The sequence below is a fragment of the Acanthaster planci genome, linkage group LG13 (genome assembly GCF_054643075.1).
Source record: "Acanthaster planci isolate LZ-2023a linkage group LG13, COTS_SCS, whole genome shotgun sequence".
NCBI lineage: Eukaryota > Metazoa > Echinodermata > Asteroidea > Valvatida > Acanthasteridae > Acanthaster > Acanthaster planci.
In genome coordinates, this window is record NC_141789.1 from 14,682,097 (window position 1) to 14,698,154 (window position 16,058).

Below are 16,058 nucleotides of genomic sequence, written 5' to 3' on the forward strand. Positions count from 1 at the left end.
GCAATCTTTAATTAAGTTAGTTGAAATTTCCAATTTGCTCTATCCTTTTGAATAATTTCGTAATATGCTTCAGAAGCTTAAAATGTTGAAAACAAAACAACCCACGATGAAGGGCAGAGATGTCCAGCTGGTGGTGGCGTGTTTGATTCACCGCGCCCCTGGTCAGGTGATCTGGAGGCATTTCGCAGTCAGAGACCATCCGGTGCTTGCAGACATGATAATTACCAGTCACGGTCATCTACCATTATTCATCAAAACAACACTTTTTAGTCAAGATATACACAATGGATTTACGGAAAATTATGATCAACTTAGGCTACGAAGTATGTGTCCGTCCATCCTACAAATCTGCTGTAATAATATCCCACTGAGGAGCTACAGGAAATAAAATTTTCTCTATAATTTCGAAATGACAGTGTGCATACAGTGCAACTCCATGTGACATCTAGCTCGTGAAATCGATCATATCTTTTATTGTTTTATTTATTTTATATTAATGATCTCAAATGTTCACTGCATCTATCAGGAGAATATACAAATAGTAATACTATAAAAAAAATGGTATAAATATATACCATGCATTCGTCACATCCTGTGGCGTTTAAACCACCGCCCTACTAAACGCAGACACGCCTTTTTGGGAGGAAGCTGCTGATCCCTTATTTATAGGTGAGTTTTATTCGAATCGAAAAGCAACAAGTTTTTTTCAGGGCCTGAAAAAGGACATAATCTTGTCGGGCTATGAACCTGCTAACTGCTGGTGACAAGTGAAAAAGGGTATTACTTTATAATGTTGACATCTGTTTATATAATTACTTTTTAATATTTTGCTTTTTTCGGTATAAAGAGCATTTTGGATGGTACAAAATAACATCACGATCTTGCTGCATATGGGGCGGACTGCTCACGGGCACCGTATAGTATCATTTTTGGCATACAAGCCGTTTTCTTGAAGATACTAACTTCACTTCTATTTGCTTAAATAAGGAGTACAGCACAGAAAAGGTTTTAGTAGGCAAGACAGTTAAGTTAACAATTATTTGTCCAGTGATATTGTCGATTTAGGAAATTATATGGAGATTTCTTCCATTATTTACACTTTCGACTCGTGGTATCTTTTTATGACCTGTTTCTCTCGGCCCATACTCACTATCAAAAACACGCACTGATTCCTGTTGTCAATTCATCGAATATCAAATCAGCAAACTGGTATAAACTAGTTATAAATCGCCAGGTGTTGGCTTTATTCAAAACCGCTGAACCATACGGCATCAGGTCGACGGTTTTATTAAGAGTGAAGTTCATGTTTCCGAGTACAAGCAGGGAAAAGGAGAAAAATGTGTACAAATCGTGCAAACGGCTAATTTCTCATACAGTCAAGTTGTTCAATAAGTCACCACCACACTGCACACAACGACTTGATTAGATTTCAAATTTATAACTGCTTAAAGTTCACCGGATGTTTTTAATATGCTCAGGCAAATTTGTCTGCCGGTACTAAAGTGTGCAGGAGGAGCTAATTTTGGTACCAACTGTCTGTTGATCGTTGCCGCTAATCTTTTTGCATCTGACGGCGGTCAATAAATGCCATTAACCCTGTAAATATCTTTTAATAACTGCGTTGAGATGATCATGTAATTTATTGACGGGGGAAGGGGCTTTGCCGCTTTTTGCACCCCCTCCAAAAAATCGGAAAATAACAGATCAGCAGAAATTATCCAGATGTTTTAGTATTCAAGAACATGGTTTGTGGTTAAAATACCTAGTTTTTTTCCACAGCAGGAGACTGGTTAGCATTACACGTAGTAGCAAAAGTTGGGTCGTGAAGGTATGGGTTATACACCTCCTGGATGCAGCTCTTGTCAAAGAATGAGACTGCATGTGGGCCCCTTAATTGCATGGAAATAGTAACAGAAAGTTACAGCATTCGAAGCAAAGATACAAAAGATGAGTCAAGTTATCGTATGGCTCTCCTGTTTATAACCCACCAAGAAAGTTAATTTCTTTCTGGATAGATTCAAGCCATTTGAACTGGACTCCTCATAAAGTTTCCCCTGCTAACAATAGCTGAGGTCATTTTAAGAACTCCAACAGAAAAAAGCTACACAAACATATATAATTAGAAACAATACAAAACTTGATGAATTTTATAACTCAATAACGACTTCACAAGCATCGGTGCTTTTTATGGAACGTCGCTTCGGTTCCGGTATCACGGCTCATCGAGAACACCGTATTCAATTCCAACCCCAACGCGCGCGGAGTGAACGCATTCAGCACAGTGTGCATGCATAATACGCTCCCTGCATTGGGCTCCAAAGGCTCAACGTACGTACGGTTTAACACACTGGAATACAAAATGAGAAGGCACTAGTACCAGCGCCATCGTACACGACGTGAGGGCAATAATTCCATTCCACCGGCCTCCGGTTTTCTTGTTTTTTTCTTCGCCACCACCGTGGCTTTGACCCACTTGTATGCGTGGGACCGTGGAGGAATATTCATGACCGTGCCCCAGTGGAACAAGAGCCAGTTCGCGACCGTCTCCGTCACCAGTGGAGGAGGAAAAAGGACCCCAGGACGACGGCCCAAGAAGATAGAAGTGTTGGGGAGTTGGGACCAGTTTTGAGATAGCAAGAGGAGATAGTTGGTGTCGTGTGGTGTAGGCCTACATGTGTGCGCTCAACCTGAACCCGTTCACGTATTAAAAAAGAAGAAAACCAAATCAAGCGTGGTATACACTGCCTTGGCTGTCTCCTCTAAAAACACAACAAAAAATAACCCACGCACCACCACACAGTGTGGCCGTTGGCGTTTAGTCAACGGTGTCTTTGTTCGGCTACATTGATAAAAGGTGAGTTCTGGTATTTTTTGATGGTTCCCCTCTCGTTTTCTCCCTTATGTCCCCCGTTTCGTTGTTTGAACCCGAAATTTGCCGCCCGTTTTCAGGAGGTGGTCTGAGTAATGTAGTTCAGACGGTGGTAATGGACGGCGCTGTATTAATGATGATCGGTCCCGGTAAAAGTTAATCAATTTTTTGGTACCATGCGTTGTCGGTACGTGTGTGTGTGTGTGACTGATTAACGTTCATGACGTTACAGGTTTCTGCATTTGCACAGTTGGAAACTTATTTTTATGATGGCTGAGGGTTACCTGTGCGTGGTGATTTTTTTTAGTGAGTGGTGGCTTGTTATTCATGAAGGAAGGAAATTTGCCAAATTCCAAATAAATGTGGACATATTTATGATGGAAGTTCTCAATGCAGTTTTGTGTGCTTTGCCCCCTCATTTGTAAACTATTTGTAAACTAACTAAATTTGTAAGATTTCAACTAATGGCTCCACCATTTAGGCCTGTGCACACCATCATGTACAATACGTGTACATGCATTTGACTATAGCCTCTTGGAATCTCCAGAGGCCTTTGAAATGACTGCAATTTTTTGCAGTCAACTGCTTGTTTAGTAAAATGTCCTGGTACAACTCATATCATAGCTAACACGTTGCTGTTCTGTTCGATCGTAATTACTGTTGTTGCTTTTGGAGAAGATGGACCAAAAGTTTTCAGTGCATGTTATGTACATTGTATGCTTGCACTATGTGTATTAAAAAATATTTGATTAAACGTTCGGAAAGGAAATGAGAACCCCCCTCATAAGAAAAGGAAACGCAAAGTGCATGTATGCTCCAAACTTGAGTATCCCCTCACAGATTGGTGAAGAGAAGCTGGACTTATGAATATTTACCGACGCTGGATACGCAAATGAAATTTGTTCTGTGCCGTATGCTCATAATGGTTTGCCTACTTCTTCCTCCCCCCCTATAAAATTTAGAGAAAAATGTGCACCTTATTAGTCTGCATCATGATGCGTTTCATTTATGCTACATGAATTTCTTTATCCTCACAATGAATCGCTCTGAATTTGGTCTTTGCTAACACAAACCTAACCAAAATAAAAGAGATTTTTTTCTCCTGTGGAGTAACCAGAACCCAAGTCTGCTGTAGTTCCCTTCGGATTTCCTTAGGACTATTGCAGAAGCGCCTTTGTAGACAGATAGCTTCGCAAGGACATACCCGGTACATGTACATATATCCTGCTTGTGGTTGCTCAATCAGTCACAGTCATTATGCTCCCTTTTTCAAGCAGCGTGTTTGGGAAGAGAAAATTACCAATTAAGACTTGTGCAGACCTCTAGTTAGGTGCTGGAGTCTCATGTCACAACTGATAGAGGTACATGTACATGCATAGTATCATGCAGCATGTAGACTTGGCTCAAGATGTGCTCATTAATCATGATCCGGCTGTACCACTGCACCTGATAATGCTGTTATAAAATGAGAAAAAGCAAATATACCATTAATGCCTTGGAAAATACCAAATGAGATGAAACACAGAGAAAAAACTCAAATGTGCTTCAAGGCTTGCTTACCAATTATTTGAGATGAAACCATTCAACCAGTCGTGAACAATGCTACCGGTACAATGTCAGCTTAGACTTGTTTCGAGGCTCACTGAGCAATTAAATTCTGCTTGGCTGAAACCGTTCTGCTTTGCTTGATGTTGATCTTGTCGGAAATAAGACAAGAAATTTTTTTCTGGATGGTATTGCTCCTGTCCAAACGCAAAACTAAAAAATGTTGGCAATATTGCAGAGCTGGATGGGTACATGTAAGTGTTGGGTGATTCCAGCATTTTTGGAATCGATTCCGATTCCGTCCAGGAATCGTGATTCCACTCGGAATTGATTTCATTTTTTACATGTGCAAATGCCATGTTGAGTATACCCGAGATTACATGCAAAATGAACTTGTAAGTTGGTTCCTAAACAACTTACAAGTTGTTTTATTAAACTCGTTTCATTAAACTCGTTTCATTAAACATTATCCCCTTTTTTGCATCGGAAGTATGAAAGATTTATTATCATTGCAGAGTTTTAAATCAGAAATTTTAACTTGATGGAAGCACATCATTTATGGGAAAAGATTATCAATCTATGTAGCCCGCTGGCTTTCAAGTTATCCAGTTTATATATAAGTGGTAGTGAGTTCTAAAATGCCTATTTGACAAGAAAGAAACATAAGGTATGTACCTTTACTTTCATGCCGCCAAAAATGTACTGAAGAAATATTTTTTTTACTTAAAAGTCCCAAAAAATGTGACCTTATTCCACTGACGGTGAACTGTGATAGTTTTCTCGATCTTTTGATTGTAAATTCCATCAAAAATTGGACTGCTCATGCGCCGCACAGCACCGCTTGCGTCAGCGGCCTGTTCGTGCAATCGCTGGTGGACATGCCTAAAGCTACATTCTTTCTATGTGTATGCCTGCTACCAGCAGCTTCAATATGAGGCTGTTAGTCTTGCTCCAAGGTGGAGATGGAAAATTTTGAGAATTGCTCATTTGACCTTCAATTCACTCAACAGGTTGAGTCGAATTTCTTATCTTTATGGCAGAAATGAAGGATGAAAAGTAGTCAAAGATTTGTGTTGGCAGAGTGAGTGACGGTAATCATGGCGCATAGCTCACAGACTCAAACACGGAGCATGCGCAAAGAAATGCTTGCAGTCGGCCCACAGCCACAGGTCTGTACCTCTGTGCGCGTGTGTAGAGGGGCTTGTGGGGTACCGGAACAATGGGAAGTTACCCATAGGGTACTTGTGGGGTACTGAGAAAGTACCCGACAAGGATTTCACGAAATAGATATTTCATATTTACTCAAAAGGAGGAATTTTCAAGTGCCATTCGTCAGTCTCAAAATGAAGTATTTTAAATAAGGGACGTGAAGTGGAATTTCCAAAGTAGGAAAGTGAATCTGGTTCAGATGGGAGTGATTTGCAAATTTTTGCGTGTTGTGTGAGAGTTTTGTACATGAGAACAAAGGGAATACCCCACAAGTATAGCTGTGTAAGGTTACTTGCACCAACGGAGAGCGGTCAACGCATGCAGGACTATAAGAAACATGCATGAATTTGAAGACTGATCTCCACCCAGGCCGATGCCATTGCTGATCCCAACAGCTTCTCTTTTTTTTTTTATGAATGGTTTAAGTTTAGTTTGCAAACCCTGGAAATGTTTGACTTTAAACAACTTCGGATCGCTGATTTTATGTCAAGGTTTATGGGATTTCAGGAATTTCCAAAAGCTGGCATCATGGGAATTTTCAAATGCTTCAACAGTTACTTGCATTTCGAGTACTTCATGGTAAAGGAAGAATTAATATCGGACAAAGGGCTGCATTGTTCAGGTTTTTTCTTTCAGTTCTGAGTAAATTTTTGTAATATGTGACAAAGTACATGTAGGCCTACTTTTTCCACCACAGTTTGCTCTGATCTTGAAGATTAAAACTCGACTTTGCTCCAGCGGAAGATTTTTTTTTTGGAAGTAATAAACACTCCAAGGAATGAGTTTCTAATTGGTGTTGATCCTTCACAGTTGAGCTTCCAATAAGAAATAGAGGGTAATTTGCGACAAGAAATTTCATTGCAAAGAATTTAGCGTGTGGGAAAAACTCCACCGTACGTGTAGTTTTCATTGCTCACGATGTAGCACCCAAATGCTCAGCATGTTAGGGAGTCACAATTGGCATGCAGCCAACAGTGGGCCATCGGCGTGCTGCAGACAAATTGGTCGGAGTACGGCACGGAGCCGCTGCGATTCTGCAAAGCATGTGGGCCATGTCTCATCACAGACTTCAGTTTTTGGCAATGAAAGTAAAGCCACCCGGTTTAGGTTCTGTGATTTGGCATAACACCACACATTTTAAAAAAAAATTGACGGATCATTTTATATGGCAGTCTTTTGGAATCGCTGGACTGTTCCTGGAATCAGATCTCAAGGTAATGGAATTGGCGGTGGCCTCAAAAAAGTGGAATCGCGACTCCAATTCCAAATTTGGAATCAATTCTACCCAATTCCAGTGGGATTCGCCCAAGCCTGGTACCCGTACATGTTAAGATCATCCATTGCTGACAAGCAAATTATACAAAACGAAATTTTGTTCAAGACCAGAGCTTGAAAAATTATCTAGAGCTTTTTTATAGGGCGGTGTTTTGGCTTCATCACATGCATATGGTGTGATGTATTCATACTACATGTTGTATGATGTGTTTTTTTCACTGATACGTTGCTTTTACTGCATGTCTAAGAAACTGTTAGCAGTTGATTATTGCTATGACTTCTGGACATGTAGTCACAATGTCTGTCATCCACTCCTGACTTACATGTATACACAAATGAGAATGATTTCTATTGTCACGATGCATGTACTAGTAGTTCCAGTTGTTTCTTGTGCAGGGTTGTTGTTTTGTGGTCACTTGAGTTTTTGACTCTCCAGTGTTGTTCACAGGTTGCTGACTAGAAATGAGGATATCCGGAGCTGCCAGATTTTTTGTTACCAGTAGCAGTAAATTGTACATTGGCATGGCTGTAAATAATACACACATACGTACATGTATCATGTTGACATGCCTGTATTCTGCATCCTGGTTAACGTGAAACCTTTTTGTTGTACAGGGTACACATCTCGTATCGTACATGGACATGTACATATCGTATTTTTACAGCAAGAATGGGCTACTGGTATCTATTTGAAATTATTTTTGGTGGTAGCTCAAAGAGGTAATGATTCATTCTCAGGTACATGTAAGATTTCTCTGTCATGATTTTAAAAGGTTTAGCTGCCGGGTATATTTTACTTACTCATAGTGTTTAAAAAAAAAGGACAGACTTTGTGATTTTTTTCACATCTGGCTGTGTTCTTTTGGGGAAAAAGAAAAAGATATTGATGAATGCAAATGGCCGCCACTTGTCTGTGGATATAAAAGTACATTTGTACTCGATACATGTATAACAGTGTCACTTCTTATCCATGGGCATCATTCTCTGCCAGTGTCCATTCATCAAACCCACACCATCCATTCCGTATTCACACACATAAGGGTCCCGGTTTGCACATGTTGAACAGAAGGCGACCGGTTGGGGAAATTCTGAATGTATAACACACGCTGAAGATGTGCATGTAATGCAAATGGATTATTTCAAAGGAACCACTCAGCACAGGTTCATCAGGGCCCGCATTCTTAGAGGAAAAAAGGAGTAGCTACCCCAGGATATAATTGGCTTATTACATGATTGTAATACATGACTCCCTGGGACCCTCCCCCAGTTCTGGTGGTGATGTTAATGAGTGGCATTGGATACAGCATACAGAGAAGCTGTACCGGGCACTCTGTACTAGGACACCACTGAACACAAGTCTGGAATCTTATCAGGGGCCTGGGTGGCCAGTCAGTGGGAAAAAAGTGTTTGCTGTAATGGCATAGGGTAGAAATCCTTCTTGGAGGTTTTTTGTTTCCAAGTTTTTGATCTTGGTGTATATTTAAAAAAAAATTATATTACTGCCCAGTTTATTCAATTTTACAGTGAAGGAGACGGCGTTGAATATGCAAAATGTGTGACTGCTGTGTACTGGAGATTTTGGACCTGATTTGAACACTGACATACAATTAAGAAGAAATCTCCAAAATTGAAAAGAACTTTGTTTCATTTGGCTGGTCAGATTCTTTGTTGTTTATGCTGGTGTATGTTTATGGTGTGCGTAAGGTACCGGTACATGTTTGTTATACTTACTATTCTGTGTTCAGAACAAAACAAGATCATTGACTTGAACATTACTAAGACTTTTGAACACAAGTGAACTCTCCCCAAAGTGGAATGGATTTATAGCTTACTATTCGTGGCCCCAAAATGACTGAACATTTCTCAGAAATGGTTGGACCTTCCAAACATAAACTAGTGCACCTGTCTCTCATGTACGATGAATGTCAGAGCTGTTCTCATAGGCTGCAAGAAATGCAAAGTCATGTGTCATGTATCTAGCCTGTAGTCAAGTTGTTCACAAAGACTGATTACTACATATAGTTTCATGGCAATACATGTACATGTGTAGTAGCTTGTCAGCTCACATTTTACTGTACCAAATCAGTGTAAGTGGAGAAAAAAACGATACTTAATTTCCCTCTTTTATCAAATATGCATCAAGCTAATCAGGAATTGCAAAATGTGCCCTGTGGTTGAGACTGGTTAAAACCATTTTTTTGGTTGATTATGAATCTTGTTGGTGAGCAAACATCATTATTTGACACTTGCCTCCTTGTCATTCAAGCATGGCTGGTTTCTGGCCAAGGGGACAGGATGGAGTGGGCTGTCAGCCTGGACTGTTGGACGGCCGGTCCGTACACCATCCCCATTCCTTGTTCCTCTAAGCACTGGAGGAAAGACATCACAAATGCAATGGGTTCTTTATGATCAACTGATGGGTAATTACATTGTCGAGGAGCATTGGGATAGATACAGGTTGTCCAGGAGACATGCTTGTGCCTTTGATTAAACTGAAGGATAATTCTTGTAGTTGTATGTGTACATAAAACAGTCCATTCGTTGCACATGTACACAGTACAGTGGGATATGCAAAACTGATTAGTTTTCAGTAAAATTTCACTTGTGCAGGGTATATGCCAAAAATCCTGATTGCATTGTTCGGTTTGGTATACAGGAAGCCCTGCCATTCAAAGACTAATAGAGATGGCTGGTACAGCACAGTAATAAATAATCATCATGCACGTACCGTACAGCTTGTTTTGCGGTTGTGTTTCAGGGCTTGTATTTTGGGCTTCTGCTAGTATTTACTCTTAACTCCAAAGTTGAGGTCACGAGACAGAGTCTGTTCGTTGGTGGCCTCATCTCAGTATACAGTGTAGTACATGTATGTGGTGTTTCTGCTGCCTGTGTGTTTTATTTATCTTTTTTTTCTTCATGAACAGAGGTGTAAAAAAATACATCCTGGAGTTGTGAGCCATGTTTGCATGCCACGTGTGCTCAGGGGAGCTTTAATGTAAACATTTAAATAAATTAATAACAGTTCACTGGACACCATGCACATTTACTGATGCTTGTGTAAGTTGATGCCAGTTTTTTTCACTAGTGCTGTGAGTTGGTTTTTTGGCATCCAGCAGGCCATTCCACTAAGCAGCTTTGATATCTTGGGGATCCCTGTGGATTGTATGGAGACACTATAGCATAACCTGCATGCTTGACTGCACAGAGCACCTTGCCATTGATATGCATGGAGATACAGCCAAGGACGCCACTTGCATACAAGCTGGACGAAATGGGTCTGAAGTCTTCGCTGTGTGTGGCAGTCTTCGGTACCAGTCTCGCAAGACAGACATGTACGGCTGCATGCATGTACCAGTACATGTACAGTGTTGCTGTCTTCAGACCATGAATTGTTGGGGTCTGGCATAATGTCTTTCTCGCAGACAATTGAGGGACAAGTCCTCCATAGCACCATCTGTCGCTTTGAATTGAACTGATCCAGACACAAAAGTAGTTTTGAGATTCCATCATGCTTTTGTTCAATGGAATGAGCCGTACAGTGACCGCAATGTACATACTCTCATACTGGTACCTTCCTTCTTTCATTCCGTACTTATTGTAGAATATGATTGTACCGTAACGTCTCATGTGAAGAATATGGTGCAAATGATAGCAATGATGAATTTTTGATTTTGTATGATGAGATTCAAATCGTTCAAATGTAAATTTGTGAAGAGCCACTCATTCCAAGCCTGCATATCGGCAACTTTTTAGGGGGTAAATGCAAAAAAAATCACTTCTGGAGGTTCGTGTATCAATTGATGTTTTTTTCCCACCTGTCATGTGTGGACCTATTGGACCAGTCATAAGTGTATGATACATGCACATGTGAATCCTGTGCGTACCCGCAATTCCATACTGCTGACTACGTGATGTTTCTAAACAGAACAGGAATGGAGGGATATGCGGAGAATGGATGACCTTTTTCATAATCATACCTTTAGTGTTGGCAGAATACAAGTAAACAATAACGCCCTTTGTTATGAGGCTAATGCTTCACGCCCACATACATGTACATGTTTTCATGTCTGCATGAGAAGTGGAGAGGAATACAGCATGTACATGTAAATTGTGACTGCATCATTTTGGTACTTGAATGCCAGGCGTCAATTTGTCAACCTTCAGCGTCAGTTTTCTGTATTTTCTGTACACGCTTGTCTTGGCTGTTGATGTAATGTTCAACATGTTACAAATTTACTTTCCTCATACATGTAGTTAATTCAACTTTGCTGTCTCAGGCTGCATTTTCCTGAGGTATTTAGTTTATGAAGTCATGAGCTTTCCTCAATCCTAGAAAGTCCAACAATACAATAACGCATTTCAGCTGCACATTCCTCTCAAATTCTACAACATATCAATTGATCAAGCCCAATGTAAAGTTATTAGGCAAGCAAAGGCTCAACTGTCTCAGCAGATATGTACCTGTAAGACGATTCTACATTTATAGTATGAAGCCTTATCCTCTTGTGTGTTTACAGGTTTAGAGAGGTCTCAAACATGGGTCTACTATACAGTAGAATTCTTATTGCACCCCTGTCCCCCTCACCGCTGATGACTAGAGGTGCTTAGGCAATTATTGAAAGCCATTGACATTGTATACCAGGCTTCTACGGAGGTGGACAAGCTTGAGATTTGTGTAATTATTGGTATCCACTTTGTGCCAGCAGCGTGTGAAGGAGCAGGTGCATTGCAGTGGTACATGTACATGTAGTGGGTCATATTAAGGGAGGTTGTTGCTGATTGGTGACAAAAAAATAGCGCCCTCTCTTGTTCACGCACAGACCCCATTCCGTGACTCTGAAAGTGATTGTACATGTACACTCTACACGTACAGTACATGTACATGTACATGTACGTTACACAGCATTGTGTAGTGATTTACTGCACTCATGAGGGGTTCTTGGAAGCTGTTAACACCAACTCCATACATAGGTTTGCATGTTGGCCTTGCATGGCAAGTCTCTATTATCCAGATTCTTTTTATAGTTAGTCAAATTTCCAAAATGGCTTTGTCCTGGCCTTGACCTTGGCACTGACTGAGCTGTGTCCTTGTGAACATATTACCGGATGCTGTGAGATGACGCCAGTAAAAAGAATAGGCAGAAAGGAAATGGCAATTACCCCCATCGCAAAAACAAATTGATTCTCACCCAGGAACTGGGTCTAAGAATACACCCAGCTTGACGAGATTAAAATAAGAAGTGATTGATTTGTTGAAATGTCAGCTATTTTGGGGGTTGCAAAGTTCCTCTGTGTGGCCCAGTTGGAAGTCCTGGTGGTCATTGTTTGGTGGCCCAGAGGAAAGTTGTAGGCCCCAAGATCGTGGCTTATGAACCCTGCAGGTGGTGTTATGTAAGTTGGTGACAGAAAAAGGCAAAGCACAAAGACAGTGTTGGTACATGGTGAACTTTCGGTCACTTGCATTTCTTTCCATTGTCAATAGTGAAATACAAGTACATGTAGTTGTTCATGTTAAGATGAAAGAGTTACATGTATTCACTCATGTTACATAATTTGCTTGTGGGCACTGAAGTGATATCTCTCTAGCTGTGTTTGCGCTGGACTTTTTTTGGTCAAACCTACTGCAACGATAGTTACTTTTCCCATTTTAAGTCCACTGTGGACATGCCAGGAAGTCTTCCTCTCGGTTACTTTTACTGAGTGGCATGGTCATTTTTATCGGCCAAATTTTGCTCAGGAAATTCCGGAGACACTTTTTCCAAGATGGAAAGTCCAGTGCGGACAGTGTGAGTTGATAAAAGCATGGGAAAGTGGCCCAGTAGAGCGCACATCTGGCCCGAACACAACAGCATGCTTCATACAGGGAAACTACATGTACGCATGTGCGAGTGTGTGCAAAGTAATATGAAAATGGTTGGACTGAGGATTGCTAGGGTTAATTACTTACATGTACCAGGAGCTGTTCAGGACGTTGGCCGTGTAACAGAATAGGTACAGGTACAGGCTTGACTTGAAAGCAGACATACATGCAAATGTAAAATTTTCTGCAAATTTGCAAAAGCTGACCACAACACATTTTAACTCGGTGAATTATGCTGCAAAGGTTTCATGATGTCAAACTTACTGCACTTTTGCATTCACCTGAAGTGTACATGTTGTAAGGTGTACTCAATTCAACACAATCCATGGATTTTTCATGGTGTGCAAGTTTCTGTGTGGTTTTTTCTAGTGTTCCCTAACCTTGCCTGTCATTGTATCCTCACATGACTTTACTTTGTAAACATATCCTGATGGATATGCATGTACATGTACATCACTTGCATTTGTACTGTTTGCCCATTACATGTGCTTATTTAACCAAGGTGCTAAATCTATGTAGATGAAGGTTTTAAGTGGCTGTTAATTGACAGTGAAACTTAGAGTACATTTACATGTACAAGTACAGCATGTACATGTACATGTATTATTGTAGACTACATGATGTAGATTGATCCTTGTGATATGGCTGGTTTGCGGTCAGAGCACTTGCTAATCTGGGTCAAGTTGGATCTGACTGGTTTTACTAGCAGTGAGGTGTGAATGCTGGTCTCTTCCATCAGAATCCTTTTTGCATGGTATGAATCTGGCACTCATGGACATGTGTGTACACAATGGCTTTTGTTAAATAAGATGGAGATAAAGATAAACATCTTGCCATATTCCTGATGTAAGGAATTTCAGTCACTGGTCATTCCCAATTCCTACAAACCACAACCAGTCATGCATTTGATTGACTGCTGGACCCAGCTTTATCCTGTTTTGTTTTACCAGTATGACTCACAGTAAGAGAGCGTACAGTAGGTGTTGAAAAAACCAATAATGTGATTTTTATTGATAGCATTTAAGCCAGGTGTCTTTCTTTTGAGATCTGACATTGGCTTTGGGTCTTTGCTACCATACATTGCTCCAGTAAGCATGATTTACTTGCATTGCATGTTTGTGTACATGCATACTAAACAAGAAAATGTGGCATTCACATTACAAGTACGCCTGACTTGCAGATCATTTCATAAGGACTGCTGTAGTGGAAGGTGTGAGATATGAACGTAAAGCTGTCCATAGCCAAAAAACAAAAAACCCCAAACAAATAAACAAAGAAACAGCAAAACCAAGAGTTTGTGGTTTGGTAGTTTTTTGATGTTCCAGACTGAACTTCCAAATTCTTGGGAAATGTATTGGTGGTGTGTGCATGCATGACGTAAATAAGAAACAAGGAAGAAGTGCCATGTTCATGTACGCGTATGTACCGTATGTGTTTGCCTATACATAAAGTTTAAATTGTTCCCTGTAAGGAGTGCAAACTGACGAGTGAAAGAAGTTGTGTGTTCGTAATCACCTTCTCATTATGCATCTGGAAAAAAAAATCCATTGGACTTGCCATTTACGGTATTACCTTTGTTATTAAAGCACTCCTTAGTAAAATATGCTCTTCATTTATTTGAAGTCTTGGTATTAATATAATAGAGGTACTATTGTAAGGTACAATGTAGGCCTTCTTATTTTGTTTGTGCAGTGTTTTTCTGTAATGTATCCAATTCCGTGAACCTAATGTACTGGTAAATGTACAAAGTACAAGCAGTCATAGACATGGCCAGATGACAGGAATGGTGAACAGTGAATGTGAACCTGCATTGTTAGTTAGGTTCACCTAGCCTATGTGTACATGTACATGTACCGTACAGTAGTTCACACCAGGCTGTGCACAGTCCAGTGAACAGCCACACCCTGTTTGCTGGGGGTCCTTTATTTAATATGCGCATTGTGTGAGGCAGTGTGTATGCATACATGTACCAGTACGTGTGTACTGTGTCTTCCAGCCCACCAACCAGGCGACCGACCGTGGACAGACAGATGGGGGGAGTGAATTGAACATGTTGTAGTACTGTGTGTTATTTATACCCATGGTGTGTATGACACCGTGACAGGGGGGATGGTTTGCACAGGTCTAATTCATACAAGACTGTCTTGGTGACATTGCTGATCATTTGGTGTCTGGCTGGTGTTTGGCACAGAATCGAGATGTGACAACTGTCAACCCCTGAAAACTGGTAAAGAGAACAATATCGTCTAGAGTCTTTAGCATATAATGTAGAGTTTAATGTGCTGTCAGAATTTTATAGGTTAGTTTACATTGTACACAATACATGTAAGCACCATATTGAACAAGGACATATTGGATGGTTGGATATGCTCAGCATTAGGCCAAGTACCACAGCATACTATGCTGTAGTACTAGGCCTAATTGACCTTCTTTATTAAAAAGGCAAATTGAGCTATTTGAAGTTCCTGTTTGCAGGCTGTAATACATGTCTATTTTTTAATGAATGTATCAATGAATTTGATCTTTTGCATGTACGGTATGGTGTACATGTACATGTTAGATAGGGTGCACTGCAACTTCAGACATGATGAGTATCATTCATTTGTGACACGGACATTTATGTACCAATTGTCTCCTACTGATGTGCTGCATGTTGTGCACCTGTGCTATCACGAAAGCCTCTTGAAGCAGAATTGGCATCCGGTAGTCCATGATGACACCAGTACATTGTACAGTATGCCATCGTGTTGGATATTTGAAATGAGACTTGACTTGGGGGTTCCCTGCAAGGTGTTGCAGTAAAGGTACAGTACTGTGTACATTTACATGTGATGTACATGTACATGAGTATCATTGGTGTGCATACGTGTGCATAATAATCACACATAATAGTACACATACTTGTACAATGTACATGTACCTCCAGATCATAGTTCAGATGCACCTGCGCTGCCCATGTGTTCATTGAGATTGTTTGGCAGGTGAATGACCTTAGACTTGGGGTCAGTGCATGTAAACAGTAGAGGTAATGTACATGTACAGTGGTACACTGTGGTACACTATGGCACATTGTACATGTATCTTTGGGCTTTGGCCTGTGACCTTATGTATTTCAATTTGATATCTGGGAGGGGGTTCCACGAGCTTTAGTTTTGCTATGGGGGAGGAAATTCCATGTACCAGGTGCATGTACTCCAATTTCCATTGTCTGGAGAGATAACCATTTACTTCATTTTGCTATGATGGAGGGAATTCTTCATAAATGTACATGAACATGTACCTGTGACACATATATGGTAC

At 40.5% G+C, this 16,058-nt stretch overlaps 1 protein-coding gene across 7 annotated transcripts in view; it reads left to right on the plus strand.

Moving 5' to 3' along the window:
• Positions 1–2,289: 2,289 nt before the first annotated feature.
• Positions 2,290–16,058, plus strand: part of LOC110973809 (C-terminal-binding protein 1-like) — a 56,870-nt gene continuing 43,101 nt past the window's right edge. For 2 of the 7 annotated variants that reach the window (XM_022224924.2, XM_022224925.2), the window contains exon 1: positions 2,290–2,854. The gene's annotated coding sequence lies outside the window, so the exon portion shown is untranslated. Of the gene's footprint in view, positions 2,855–14,752; positions 14,986–16,058 lie in introns of those variants that run through there. The other 5 variants (XM_022224928.2, XM_087144991.1, XM_022224923.2 and 2 more) reach the window with 3 other exon arrangements.